The 14,212-nt window shown below is 35.7% G+C and overlaps 1 protein-coding gene across 1 annotated transcript in view; it reads left to right on the forward strand.

Moving 5' to 3' along the window:
* Positions 1–4,702: 4,702 nt before the first annotated feature.
* The window catches only part of chst15a (carbohydrate (N-acetylgalactosamine 4-sulfate 6-O) sulfotransferase 15a), a 46,063-nt gene continuing 36,553 nt past the window's right edge, over positions 4,703–14,212 (forward strand). Inside the window, exon 1 of the mRNA XM_087290371.1 lies at positions 4,703–4,787. The gene's annotated coding sequence lies outside the window, so the exon portion shown is untranslated. The remainder of the gene's footprint in view (positions 4,788–14,212) is intronic.

Consider the following 14,212-nt stretch of genomic DNA (forward strand, 5'->3'; position numbering starts at 1 on the left):
CAATAAAGATACATAAGCCTCATTGCTGTTTCTATGGGTCATTATACATAAGTTTTGAACACTCAAAAGATAACTGACAACCCCAGTTATTCAAGTTTACGAAAAGCCAAATACTTTAGGTAACACAACATTAAAAATTTACTATACTTTAAAAACCTGTAATATTGAGTTAATCTGAAAAAGTTGACACATTCTTCATTTCTCTGTTTCTTCAGATATTAAATCTCGGAGGGCAACGTTGTGGCATTTTGGACAACTAATTTTTTTAAATGAGTACAGGCACATTTATAAGATGGAGGACACGTCAATGTATCTGGAGTGGTCTATTTTTTGTGCTGTTTTCATGTCTCTTTTATCATGCCTGCAGTCACTCATTCATTTAATGCAATCACAACCAGCGCCATTTCTCATTTTTTTAATTATTAAATTGAACAAATAAAGATCTGATCATTTAAATTGCCTTTATATTTGCAACTGGAAGCTTAGACTTAAATTGGCTTAAATACATTCAGTTAATAAAAGCCATAATTTGGAACAAAAACATTTTGATGATGATTTTTTTTTTTACATTTTATACCAACCCTCGAACAACCTATTCATTCATTTTCCTTTGGGTTAGTCCCTTTATTCATCATGGGCCGCCACAGCGGAATGAACTTCCAACTTATCCAGGATATGTTTTATACAGCAAATGTCCTTCTAGCTGCAACCCAGTACAGGGAAACATCCATACTCATATACTATGGCAAATTTAGTTTATTTAAATCACCTATACTGCATGTGTTTGGATAGTGGAGGAAACCGGAGCACCCCGAGAAAACCCATGCAAACGCGGGGAGAACATGCAAACTTCACACAGAAATGCCAACTGACCCAGTCAGGACTCGAACCACCAACCTTCTTCCTTTGATATGACAGTGCTAACCACTGAGCCACCATATCGCCATGCTTCAAACAACTATACCCAATGTCATTAGGCATTAAAATTAGGTTAGATTTAAGTCACCAGCATCTAAGCACAATGTTTTTTGATGTCCAATAATGACATTAAATGATGTTGATATTTTGTTGATTTTAGGTTGTGTTGGAAACTGACCAAAATCCAACCTTGAGCCAACGTCTTAAACCAACGTCATATTGACAACAAATACTGACATTTACTCGTCAAGTCTGGCAACCAAACTCCAATGTCTGATAGGCGTCATATTGGCAATGTCTACACAACGAAACAACATCTAACAGCTTTAACATCATTAGACGTTAATATTTTGTTGTTTTTAGGTTGTGCTGGAAAGTAACCATAATGCACTGTCTGTCCAACATTGCACATTGACGTCGGCCTGATGTTGGGTTCTGACGTCTACCCAATTTTTATTTCCAAACAAAATGCAACGTCCCACGACGCTGGGATACAACGTCAATCTGATGTCAAGTTGACGTCCTATGCCTGCTGGGTAACATTTAATTCCCTATTTAGAATTTCATCCTCCATATTTAGTTTGACAAATGAAAGGTTACTAACTGAAGCGGACACACGTCAAGTCTCTTCTCAATAACTTCTAGGCTTGATAAATTCCTAAAGTACAGCTAAATCTTTTTTTGTTGAGAATCTGACTCCTAGTTATTGTCTTAGGGTACATTTGTGGTCTGACAAATTGCCAAACATACAAGTCTGAGTGGTAGAAAACAGATTAATAAATTTAGAACTAATCAATAACAATTATGTAATGACTTCTGTTCAAACCGCTCATGCTTCTTTTCACCACTGATTTATTCTGGCATCTCTGCTGCGGCAAATTTGTCTTGTATAATCAGTCATTTTTATCTCCCATTGGAAAAAAGTATCTGTGGTTTGCCAAAGGTTTTGAGTTGTTGGTTTTGCCACACACACACCATCAATCTCAAAGCATGGACCTTTGTGAATCCATCAAAGAGATGAGGATCAAGGGGACTGTTTGCTTTATATGAATGCTATACACGCTATCTTGTAGACATATAAAAATAACTAGTGCAGCGAGAATCTGGTTTCCTTTGCCAAAAACCCACATCCTTCATTGAACTGCATAATAGATTTAAACATGCCAGTTCATTAGTAGAAAATTGTGAGGTACAACAAGAGATTAGAAGAAAACCAACTAAAACTGTTGTTGTTAACATGTCAACCTGTGTATGCTATTTACAGGTTCATTTTAAGGTAATCCAAGGTAAAAAAAAAAAAAAAAAAAATCAAAATTCGCATTTCAAATCACCTAATTTCTCAGAGATTCTCAAAAGATTACTTTAAAGTTTCATTCTTTCTGAAGATCTCCTTTCCATAAACTTATTAGGCCTCTGTTGTGATTGGTCAGATGGCATGGTGTGTTGGATTGGTCTACTGCTTGTTGCAAAATAAAAAGTCCATACTGTATGTATTTCATCTCCTAATGTTTCCCATGTCTTTAATGACTTTAATGACCATAACATTTAAAACAAGTCTGAATTAATCAGTTAGTTTGCTCAGGTGTGTTTGATTAGGGCTAAAGCTAAACTGTGCTAAAATGAGGCCCTCCAGGAACTCAGTTTGACACCTGTGCTATTGACCGGTGATGGAAACACTGGATCAACTGTATAGTTTATCAACCCAAACTACCCATGCACAACTTAAGCTGAATAACAACCAATCACAAACATTTATGTTGAGTTTATGAACACAAAAGCCAATCAGATGTGTTACTTAAAACACTTTAGTTTTCATTAGTATCGAAGCAGTCATAAATTTTGTCATATAAACTGGAAAGATTATACAATGTATCGTGAGCAAGAAATTACTTTACATTATTTAGTGATTAGAGGGAGTTTTGTAACAGTGAACACTGTAAAATTTTAGGGGGGTGGTTATCCCAGGAACTGAATATAATACATTGCCTACACTTGTTAAGTGTAAAGTCATGTAAAGGGGCTTCCAGGTCCAAGTGCTCAGTGAAACTGAATGGGGAGACTCAACAAATGCTAATAATAAACATTTACAAAGTGGTGTAATACTTTCGAAAATCGTGATCGCAATATATATGTCCATGCCTAATATCAGATGGTCAGAAAGTGATACATTTTTTATAAATTGTTAAAATTTTGGTATTTGTGATGCAGCGAGTCTAGAAGCCGACATGTATGCTATGATTTTACAGTATATAAAATTCACTTTAATGTGCAATTTGACTAAAAAGTGGCCATGAGTAGCGACTTGGACCCAGAAACAGTATTTTAAACGTCACCGATACGTCATAATTTAACAAGCGGATAGTATCTGGATACTTAAACTGTCAAACAAAATGTATTCACATAAATTTTATTTTAAGTTTGTTTATAAGCAATATTGTTTATTGTTTAATGTGCAGTTGGTTGAAACTATGCAGTTTAAAAACATTATTAAAGTCCTTTTTAAGATGATCAATTTGTTTGAATGTAGCCTACACTATTTAATGTGTATGACATATTTTCTATTATGTTTTGTGGCTCCACTGCTAGACAGGCTACTCTAGTTTGAGCTAAATTTAATAAATTTTTACTCAATCCATACTTGTTACATTTAATTAATAATATAGCTTGTAATCTGTTACCTCAAATTTATTGTGTAGATAGGGTATTATTTTTTACAGTAAGCAAATCATGCTAGAATAAACGCTTTTTTTGACAATGTTTTTTTTTTTTTAGAAATGACGTTGAAAACATGAACCATTTAAAGGCAGACAGCAGTACAGACCAGTAAAGGGTGATATTATGCTAATTCAACTTTGTTCATTCGTTTTTGCCTTAGTCCCTTTATTCAATAGGGGTCACCACAATGGAATGAACCACCAACTTATCCAGCATATGTTTTACAGCGGATGCCCTTCCAGCTGCAACCCAGTACAGGGAAACAGCCATACAGTCATTCACACTCATACACTACGGACAATTTAATTTATTAAATTAATCTATGCATGTCTTTGGACTGTGGGGGAAACCAGAGCACTTGGTGGAAACCCACTTGAACACAGGGAGAACATGCAAACTCCACAAAGAACTGCCAACTGACTCAGCCGGGGCTCGAACCAGCGACCTTCTTGGTGACAGTGCTTACCACTGAGCCACTTTGACGCACCACAAACTGAAATCTACATACTAATGGCAAAAAAGAAAATTATAAACCAACATTGCTGACATATTGTTTTGCAGTTCGTAATAGATTTGTTTGTAAGACAGTAACATTTTTTAAAACACTGCATTCAAACAATTTTTATATTTTAAAATACCCTAGCTCTGCCACAGTTTACATGAGGTGTCTTTATTATGCACATTAGCATTTCATTAGAATGCATGTCACTGTTTTGCAAATCTTGAAATTCACATTTCAGAAGGTTATTTGTCTGAGGAACAGAATAAAGATTTTTAGGTTAGCCATTTTTCTTCCAGGTTTTAATGTTATTAAATAATTCATTAATTTAATATTTTTACATTTCCCACCCTTCTATATTCTTTTATTTATCGATCTCAAGCCTGATTTCACAAAATAGCAACGATTGGTGGGAGAACAGCACATCAGTAGCAGCATGTGCGCTTTATTCCATTCCCACCCCCTCTACTGACTGAACCCCTGCTGAATGAGAGAGAGAGAGAGAGAGAGAGAGAGAGAGAGAGAGAGAGAATTGTGCTTGAATATAGACAGAAAGGCTTTCATCAACTCAGTCGCTCAGAAAGTTATCGGTATCGCAGTCACCAAACGGAAACGCGCGTTCATTGGGAATATCAAAGCTGGACAAGTTGTCAAGGTAAGTTTAACACGCCAGTAATATTGAAGGTATTTTTGACTAGACTGTTCGAGGATTTACGTGTAACGCGTTTAAATCTAGTTAATAGATTTATCCAAACATTAGATGACAGCGAGGCGCCTGACAGCGACGCTCCGTCTGACACTGACTGAACGTTCGTCAGAAACAGCATTTCTAAAAGTAGCTCATTGAGAAGCGCTTCGTAAATAGCGTCTCTCATCTAGATTTTCGCACACACACATACACACACTGTTTCATTCAAATGGACGGGATGCTGCTGTCACAGTATATTCGGTGTGTGCGACCTCAAGTTCAACCCATTATTAGGATAACCACAGTTTTCGGCGGAATAACATAATTGTGGTTGTTGTGACTGAAAACAAATCCGAGGAGACCGGGGTCGGTTGGTGGGCTAAGGTTTCAGTCTTTGCTGAATATTTCTTGTGTAACAAACATTAAAATAAGTCCATGAGTAAACAACAGACAATTTCCTGATTACAATCCTATCTGTGTTTACTTTTATTCACGACTAAAATTATATTGTGCTTTTATATTAGGATACATTTGTATTAGTTGTTTGGAGGATGGGAAATGCAGTGGTGTAAAGTAACAAATTACAAATGCTTAAATCACAGTAGCTAATTGAGCAGTTTATCTTAGATATCGTAATTTACTAAGTAGTTTTAAAAACGTGTATTTTTACTTTCCCTTGAGAACATTTTTAGTGCTGTATCATGTACTTTTACTCTGCTATTTACCTTAAACCTGCAGTCACTACTTTATTTTTACTTGTAGGAATTGGAATAAAAAAATCAGTCCTGTGATTCTCATTGCACATAGTAAGTAAATGGCATCATACTAAGCAAACCCAAGACATGGGTGCTTTATAAATGCAGCAAACCATTTGGAAACTTAGAAGTGTCCAAGAAGCTTTCTATAATCATTACATGCAGTGATCGAGAGACTGTTTAGATGCATGTCACTGATGAGAAGATGACAGATTCATATGATATGATGATTGAAATCGCCAAATGACCTTAAACAATTACTAAAAGCTCTACAGAATGTTACGTTTTCACACACATGCACAAATTGCATCTAAATACATCAGCTTTTCAAAGCATATACTCGCTACTCTTGAGTAATTTTAGGCCACTTTACTCATACTATGAGAAATATTTTCAACAGATATATGTATTCTACTTGCACTACATTGTTGGGCAAGTAATGGTATTTTTAACTTAATTTTTCAGAACTCTTTCCACCAAGAAATGTGAAAAAAATAATAATATAAATTAACAACTTGTATGGTTAGATAATTATGAGGCTTTGGTTTAGGGTTAATTGCATGCAAGGCTAGAAGCAGTAGCCTAACAATGACACTAAAATTGAGTGATATTAGAGTATGTATTCAGAACAAACAAAAAAGTGCATATCATACTGTATGATTCATTGTAATTTACATCAAACATGATCTATTTATTCATACTTCATATTCCATTCTCTCAGACATCATAAATTATTCATAATTTAAGTGTTATATATAATGTAACTGGTTCCTTCAACATTCATATATTTTTCTAAACCTTTCTGCAAATCGTTTTGAGAACAATTAGAGCGAAATGAGGTGAATTTGTGTTTAAAAAAAGAAAAGCTGTCCTCACAATCCATGAATATCTTAATGAAATCAGTGAATATGAATTAAAGGAGCAAACATTTTGTGACAGCCCCAGATTAACCCTGACCAGCCAAGCCCTCTTGAATGATTTCATTTAATTTTATTTCATTTATTTCTCTTTTTTTGTGGTGGTGACTAATACCAAGTTACCTAGTTACATTTTTGTGAATGCTAGGGTTACCATGGTAAATTTCTGGACTATTGCTCTTTAACTATTTTTAGACGCTCACAGCACACTAAAACACACTTTCTATTTCTATTATTTATCACATCATAATGCGATTTACACATTCATAAGGGAATTTACACTGCTTTCACTTAATTAACAAATAAATAAATATGTCATAAACACCTCCCAACTGATAAATGCTTTCCAATTCCACTTTCCAAATCTATTTTCCACACATAACTCAACTTTCCATAAGCTCCACCCAAGACTGTGATTTTAGGAACGGGTTTAGGGTGAAGGAAAGAGACTGCAGGAATGTTATCCTAGGAAAGCAGTGGATGTTGATAGAAGAACATGTCTCACTTGGGTATCCTATTGTGTGTATTTCCCTTGTGAAATACACTGACAGCTATGCGAGAGAAAAGAACAGATGGATCTCGTCGTACATTATTCAGCGGCGTCAAGTGGCATCTACCAAGTACATGTCAAAACCTGTTTAAATCTATGCTGTACTGTGAAACACCTGTTAATCCGGCTGGTTAATCGTAACCAGCAATGAATAAAGAGTAAGTTAAAGTGGAGGTTGGGATAAATTTGAGAGCTCAGCATGTCGGATTGATTGCTTTTATTGTAGTGGGTTTAAGAAATGAAGGAGTTGCTCTATTACCAGGAAATTGCCATGGAGTGCGTTCGTGTTTGTCATGGCTACTGCACTTTGGAGTGTCTACAAGGCTGTGATGTATTAGTAATTGTTGGCATAAGGAGTGCGTATTGGATGGCTGGAGAGTCTCTTCTTTAGAAAGACATTCACCAGGCTCAGATCTTAACAGCTGCGGAATATATAACTCAGTGCTGAGTCAACATGCTATCCATACCAACAACAAGCAAAGCCTTCTTCACTCTGACCCACTGTCCATGGACACACACACTGAGAGTGTCATGTCTGTAAACACGCATACTTTACTCTTATAATCTAAATATCTAAGAAAATGCACACACACACAAACACACACAAGAAGCTGACTCCATGTCTGCAAATGCACACATAGTGTAGTGTATACACTCATAGTTTATTTATCTCAGAAAATGCACAAATACACACAGATACACACATAGTTCCATGTCTGCAAACACACACATCCTGTACTCTCATGATCTAAATATGAAAATGCATGCACACACACACACACACACACACACACACACACACACACACACACACACACACACACACACACACACACACACACACACACACACACACACACACACACAAACACACAAAAGTCTGACCCCATGTGTACACATACTGTAGTGTACACTCTAAATAGGCTAAGTCTCTTAGAAAATGCACACACACACACACCGAGAGCCCCATGTCTAAACATCCAAGAAAATGACACACATGCACGCACACAAACGCACACAAGTCTAACCCCATATCTGCAAATCCACACATTCTGTAGTGTACACTCGTAGTTTAGATATCTCAGAAAATGCATGCACACACACAGAAACACACACACTGAGAATCATACTCTACACTCATAGCACACATATATACACCACCACACTGACAGTCTGACCCCATATCTGTAAAACGCACACATACTGCACTAGAAAAAATGCTGGGTTTCACACACTCGATTTGTGTTGAGACAACCTGAGGAAATGAAGTTAACTTATTAGTTTTAACAAGTTTAAGTGGATTAAACATCAAACAATTAAGTTGTTCCTGCTCATTTTAAATTAGTAGTTTGAACAAACAACAAACATAATTTTTGGAGTGTTTACGCCAAGTCTAAATGTCTAAAACATGCACACAAACACACACACACACACACACACACACACATTGGCAAGTGTGCAACTGCACAAATACACTCATAGTCTAAATATTTAAGAAAATGCACGCACACACACTCAAACCGAGAATCTGACTCCATGTCTGCAAGTGCGCACACACTGTACACTCAGTCTAAATATCTAAAAAATGCACACACACACCACCACCACCACCACACTGACAGTCTGACCCCATGTCTGCAACCGCACAACAAATACACTCTTAGTTTAAGAGCACATGTACGCAAACAATAGACGTGGGCCGGTGTAAGATTCTGACAGAATGATAACCTTGGATAAAAATATGATGCTTTCACAGTATGACAGTATTGTGATTACTGCACTAAAATATGTAAAAAGCAACTACTTTTCTCCCATTGAACACAATACATTTTATTTTAATAAACATTTAAATATTTTGGAGCTGTAAACATGTCAGATTAAATAATTCAAATAAATCATTGACCTCTGCTGTCTTCATTAGTTTCAAAAACACTGATTTCTTTACATTTCCTTACATCGACATAATAATTTTTATTGTATGCAAACTGTATTTCCTCATTTGTAAGTCGCTTTGGTTAAAAGCGTCGGCTAAATGACTAAATGTAAATGTAAAAGTAAATGCAACCCTCGCAGAAAACATTCTGTGCCCTTATGTTTTCTAAATTATCTTAATGTACTGTGATTTGTAGGTTGTTTTCTTCATGGAGACCACACACAGACACACACATTTCAGTTTTTTATGGCGTCTGGTTTCTGTTTCTGGTGAAATCAGTCCCGTTTTTACCTCACAGTACTGTAATTGTGTCAATAAATAAACACTTTGCATTTACTTTCTCTTGCTTTCAGACTTTTCATCGCCTTTGCAGTAGGTTTTTTCTGTTTATATATGACAAAGTGTTGCTGCATGGTGGCTCAGTGGTTAGCACTGTCACCTCACAGCAAAAAAGTCACTGATTTGAGTCCCACCTGGGATCCCAGTTGGCATTTCTGTGTGGAGTTTGCATGTTGCCTGGGTTTCCTCCAGGTGTTCTGGTTTTCCCCCACAGTCCAAAGACATGCAGCACAGGTGAATTAAATAAACTGTCCATAGTGTATGAGTGTGTGTGATTGAGTGTGTATGTATATTTCCCAATACTGGGTTGCAGCTGGAAGAGCATCCGCTGCGCAAAATGCATGTTGGAATAGTTAGAGGTTCATTCCGCTGTGGTGACCTCTGAAAAAGAGAATAAGCCTTCCTTATTATTAATGTTTATTGCATTCATTCACTTCACATTATATTCTAAATATCGGTCTAATGAATCAAAATAAAGATGTCAAATTTTATGTTACATATATTTTGCTGCGGTTGTTTTTTTGTTACACTTGGCCTGTGATGACACAGTAAAAAGAAGGAAACATATATATTTTATCATAATACACAGTATTTGTTTTAATAAATACACAATTTTTACCATTTACTTTTTCCAAGCAAGCATTTTTTGTTTTTAAAAGATTTCTAACAGATGTCTAATACAGGATTGGGCAATGTCGACCAATTTGGCATTTTACGATGTTTAATGTGAAACATCGCAATGGACGATGGCATTGTCGTTGTAGGTGGCGGTGAATTAATTATTTATAAATAATTAATTAATTCATAACAAATTAATTATTTGTAGCCTACTGTTTCTGCTACCTGACCTGCATGGTCTTTGTTTTACCCATTATTAAATGATAAATAAAGATAAGTTACACACAAATTACTACCTGTCAATCACTTGGTTGGTAAAAGAGGTGCAAAACCAACAAGAACAAACCAACAGTATCTGATGATTTTTGCTAAAATATGAAAGTACAAGTCTGAAAGCGAAAGATTGAAGCTGTGTACTGATGCTGTGACATGTTACCTGATGAATTTAAAAGACCGAAAAGTCGTTAGAGGGAGACAAGATAAATTATATATCCTGTTGTCTAATGACCCAACCCTAGTCTAATAGACATCTAAACATAGTCGTCTAGACTAAAAGAAGGCTAAATTTAGGCTGTCAGTGAAAATCTAATAGACGTCTACGAATAGGCCTCAACTAGACTATTTATCTAATAAACAGAAATGAATGACTACACATATAAAGGCTGTCTAATCTGTCTACATGACGACTATGCTAGTTTTGGGCTATTCTTAGATGACTATTAGATTTTCACTGACAGCCCAAGTTTATCCATGCTTCATTTAACTGCATTTATCTGACATCCTCTGCGCAAGTAACTTTTTATGTTACACTTGGCCTGTAATACAAGTCAGAAAAATGCATAACTTGACTGTCATGCTCATTGTCATAATCGTAACTTAACATAAAAAACAGCTATTTCAATTTCAGGATCGCTGTTATGGCACATTTTGTATATTGGAAGCTTTTCTTATATACTGCTCTTAACAGTGAGATGATTCTCAGTAGTGGGTCTCTCAGACCTCACACACTATAGGGCCTATACTTTGAGGCCTTTGATTAACATTTCTCTCTCATTTTCTCCTGAGAGTAACAAAAGTTGGTCTGACAGGTAGACAGATGCCCTTTGGCTTCTGACATTGAGCTGTGTTTGTGCTTGTAGTGTGTATTTATGTCTCTTGTCTGCCTAGGTGTGTGTGTGTGTGTGTGTGTGTGTGTGTGTGTGTGTGTGTGTGTGTGTGTGTGTGTGTGTGTGTGTGTGTGTGTGTGTGAGAGTTGTTTGTGCTCTGCTCCGGGCAAACCCCCTCTTTTTATTTATTTATTTATTTTTATTTTTTTTGAAAATGAAAGCTGCCTCCAATAACCTTTGGGGAAAATAAAAGGGGATGAAAGTTGGAAAAAAGCAAATGAGAAAGAATTCAGTTATTTATGGCTCATGTCATCTGTTCACTGGCACGATTTATGCTCTATAAAGGCTCTCCACTCTCTCTTTTCACAATTTCATACCCCAGCAAATCAGATATTACACAGCTCTAAATTTTTAATTTTGTGTGGTCAGCGCGAGACAGAAAGAGAGATGTTTTAAGAACTTTGAACGTAGTTTAAATCAAGGGTTGTAAGTCAGGAACTAAGTTCAATGTGTTGGATACAAACAATTCCAAATGTGTTATAAATTAGAGCACATAAATCTAAATATATACATACACTGTCATGCCAAAACTTGGGGTCAGTAAGATGTGAAAAATAAAAAAGATTTAACAAGTGCACATTAATATTGAGGTGGTTCGAAAGACACACCCTCCCACTGACAAAGTCCAGAATATGTATGAGCCCCTATATGAGCTCATTTATCCTATTTTAGACTGCCATTCTATCACAAAATTGTGAAAATTATCGATAGAAGGCTTTAAAACTAATTTAATTTTGAATTATTCAAGTGGCCAGATTGTGCCTGAAGAAAGTTCAATGAGCAGGTCTGTATGTTACTTGCCTATCGGCTGCAGTTTTTATTTTAAGATTTATTTAAGATTCTTATTTTTGTAAATGATGCATGGTAATAAATTTTTATTTAAAAATAAGTATTTGTTCTTATTTCTTTATTTTTAAAATGCTAATCTCATAACTATATTTAAATTTGTAAATAAATACTTCGTAGTAAAATAGTATGATGATCACTTTGACAAAATTCTAGGAATTTTTTGTTGCATCAAAAAAGTGTTGTTATGATCACCATCTGACAAGCTGATCCAGCAAATAATAGTTCTTAAAATGTCACTAAAATGCATAATTGAATAGAAAAAGAGGCGAATAACTGCAAAAAAGGTCAACGTTTTCCGTGAAAGGAACCACCCCTTTCAATAGGCCGTGGGACTGTATATTTTACTGAAATATTTAGACGAATAGGAAATTTGTTTATCCTAATGATTAATGTTAAACTTCAAAATAAAATATATCAAAGCAATATTAAGACATGCGTAATATTAGGATATTAAATATTACACTAAAGGCTGAAGTAATGAAGCTGAGAATTCAGTTTTAAATCATAGGAATAAATAGATTTTTTACAAAATATTAAAAGAGAAAACCATTGCTTTAAATTGAAATAACTTTATTAAATAAACACATCTTTTGTAGGTATGAAAATGTAAGGTAAAATGCAAAATTGCATTTTTATTTTTCTGTCAGTGAAAATCTAATAGACATCTAAGCATATCCCAAAACTAGACTAGTGGTCAAATAGACAGATTAGACAGACGTTATTTGTGTATTCATTCATTTCTGTTCATTTGAAGACTAGTCTATTTTTGGGCTATTTTTAGATGTCTATTAGATTTTAACAGCCAGCCCAAATTCAGCCTTGTTTCAGCCAAGACGACTTTGTTTAGACGTCTATTAGACATCTTAAAAAAAAAATGCTTGCTGGGATATTTTGCATATGTTAAACAAATGGAGATGCAGTGGTGCAGTGAGTAACATGTTCGCCTCACAGCAAGAAGGTTGCTCGTTTGAGTCTCGTTTGGGTCACTTGACATTTATGTGTGGAGTTTGCATGTTCTCCACTTTGGCGTGGGTTTCCTCCGGGAGCTTCGGTTTCCCCCACAAGTCCAAAGACATGTGGTATAGGTGAATTGGGTATGCTCAAATTGACCGTAGTAAATGAGTGTGTGTGTGTGTGTGTGTGAATGAGTGTGTATGTGTTTCCCAGTGATGGGTTGTGGCTGGAAGGGCATCCACTGCGTAAACATGTGCTGGATAAGTTGGCAGTTCATTCTGCTGTGGCGACCCCAGATTAATAAAGGGACTAAGCTGAAAAGAAAATGAATGAATTAATGAATGTTAAACAAATGAAAAGACAAGTAAATATTTCTATTTAATAATGATTAAATCAATAAAAAAATTCCATCATTTAATCCGTGTGAAAATCCGCATTTTCACTTTTAAAAGCAAAGGTGGCAGAAAGTTTATTTATTTATTTATTTTTTAAGTAATGCTATAGAAGAATGTTTTTGTTTCCAAACCTAACCTTTTGGTGAAAAGTGTTTTATTTTTTTTATAATTTATTAATAACATTTCTGGGATAAAACACGTACAGCATGTTCAAAAGTTCTTCACACAACCATCAACTCCAAAAAAAGAATCTTTATTTTGCAACAGGGTAAGGATCAACCATGTCATATAAGAAACACACATTTCTTTTATTATGTAAACTTGACCTTAAACTCCTGAACTCAAGTCAGCTATTATTGTGCAAGTCATCTTAACCTTGCAAGACTCACAGCCACTGTGGAGTTTAAGTGAACCCGCAAGCAACAATGCAGAATCTCCACTGAAATATTTGACACGACATCTCCCCAATAGTTAACCTCAGCCCGGTCAACAATATATTTGGCAGTCCGTGTGAATATAAACGGTGTCGCCTCCAGCCATGTTATGTTTTGCAGGGATGCTAACAAGAACAGGAAACCGTGAGTGCTATTGTGGAGTCATTTGTATGCAGCATTAACCTGCATGAGTGCTTTTTGCTAGTCCTAATGGTGTCGGCCAGAGTGGTATTAATCTCTTGTGTTGTGTTAGCCAGTCTTAATGGTGCAGGCCTGTCTGAAACCACCAAATAGGGAGATGTGTCTGCCTGTACCACTGAGCTAAAGTCAGCTTGTGTTAATGGTCTGCCGACTTCAGTCATAAAATATTTCTGCTTACACTTGTGTGACCTTCTGACATTTACTGCAGTGGACATTGCTACTTGCTCCGTGCAATGTTTGTTTCCTGTTTATTCCCTAATTGCTTTATTTAGGACTTAAAT

Source organism: Danio rerio, chromosome 17 (genome assembly GCF_052040795.2).
Source record: "Danio rerio strain M-AB ecotype USA chromosome 17, GRCz13ab, whole genome shotgun sequence".
Lineage (NCBI taxonomy): Eukaryota > Metazoa > Chordata > Actinopteri > Cypriniformes > Danionidae > Danio > Danio rerio.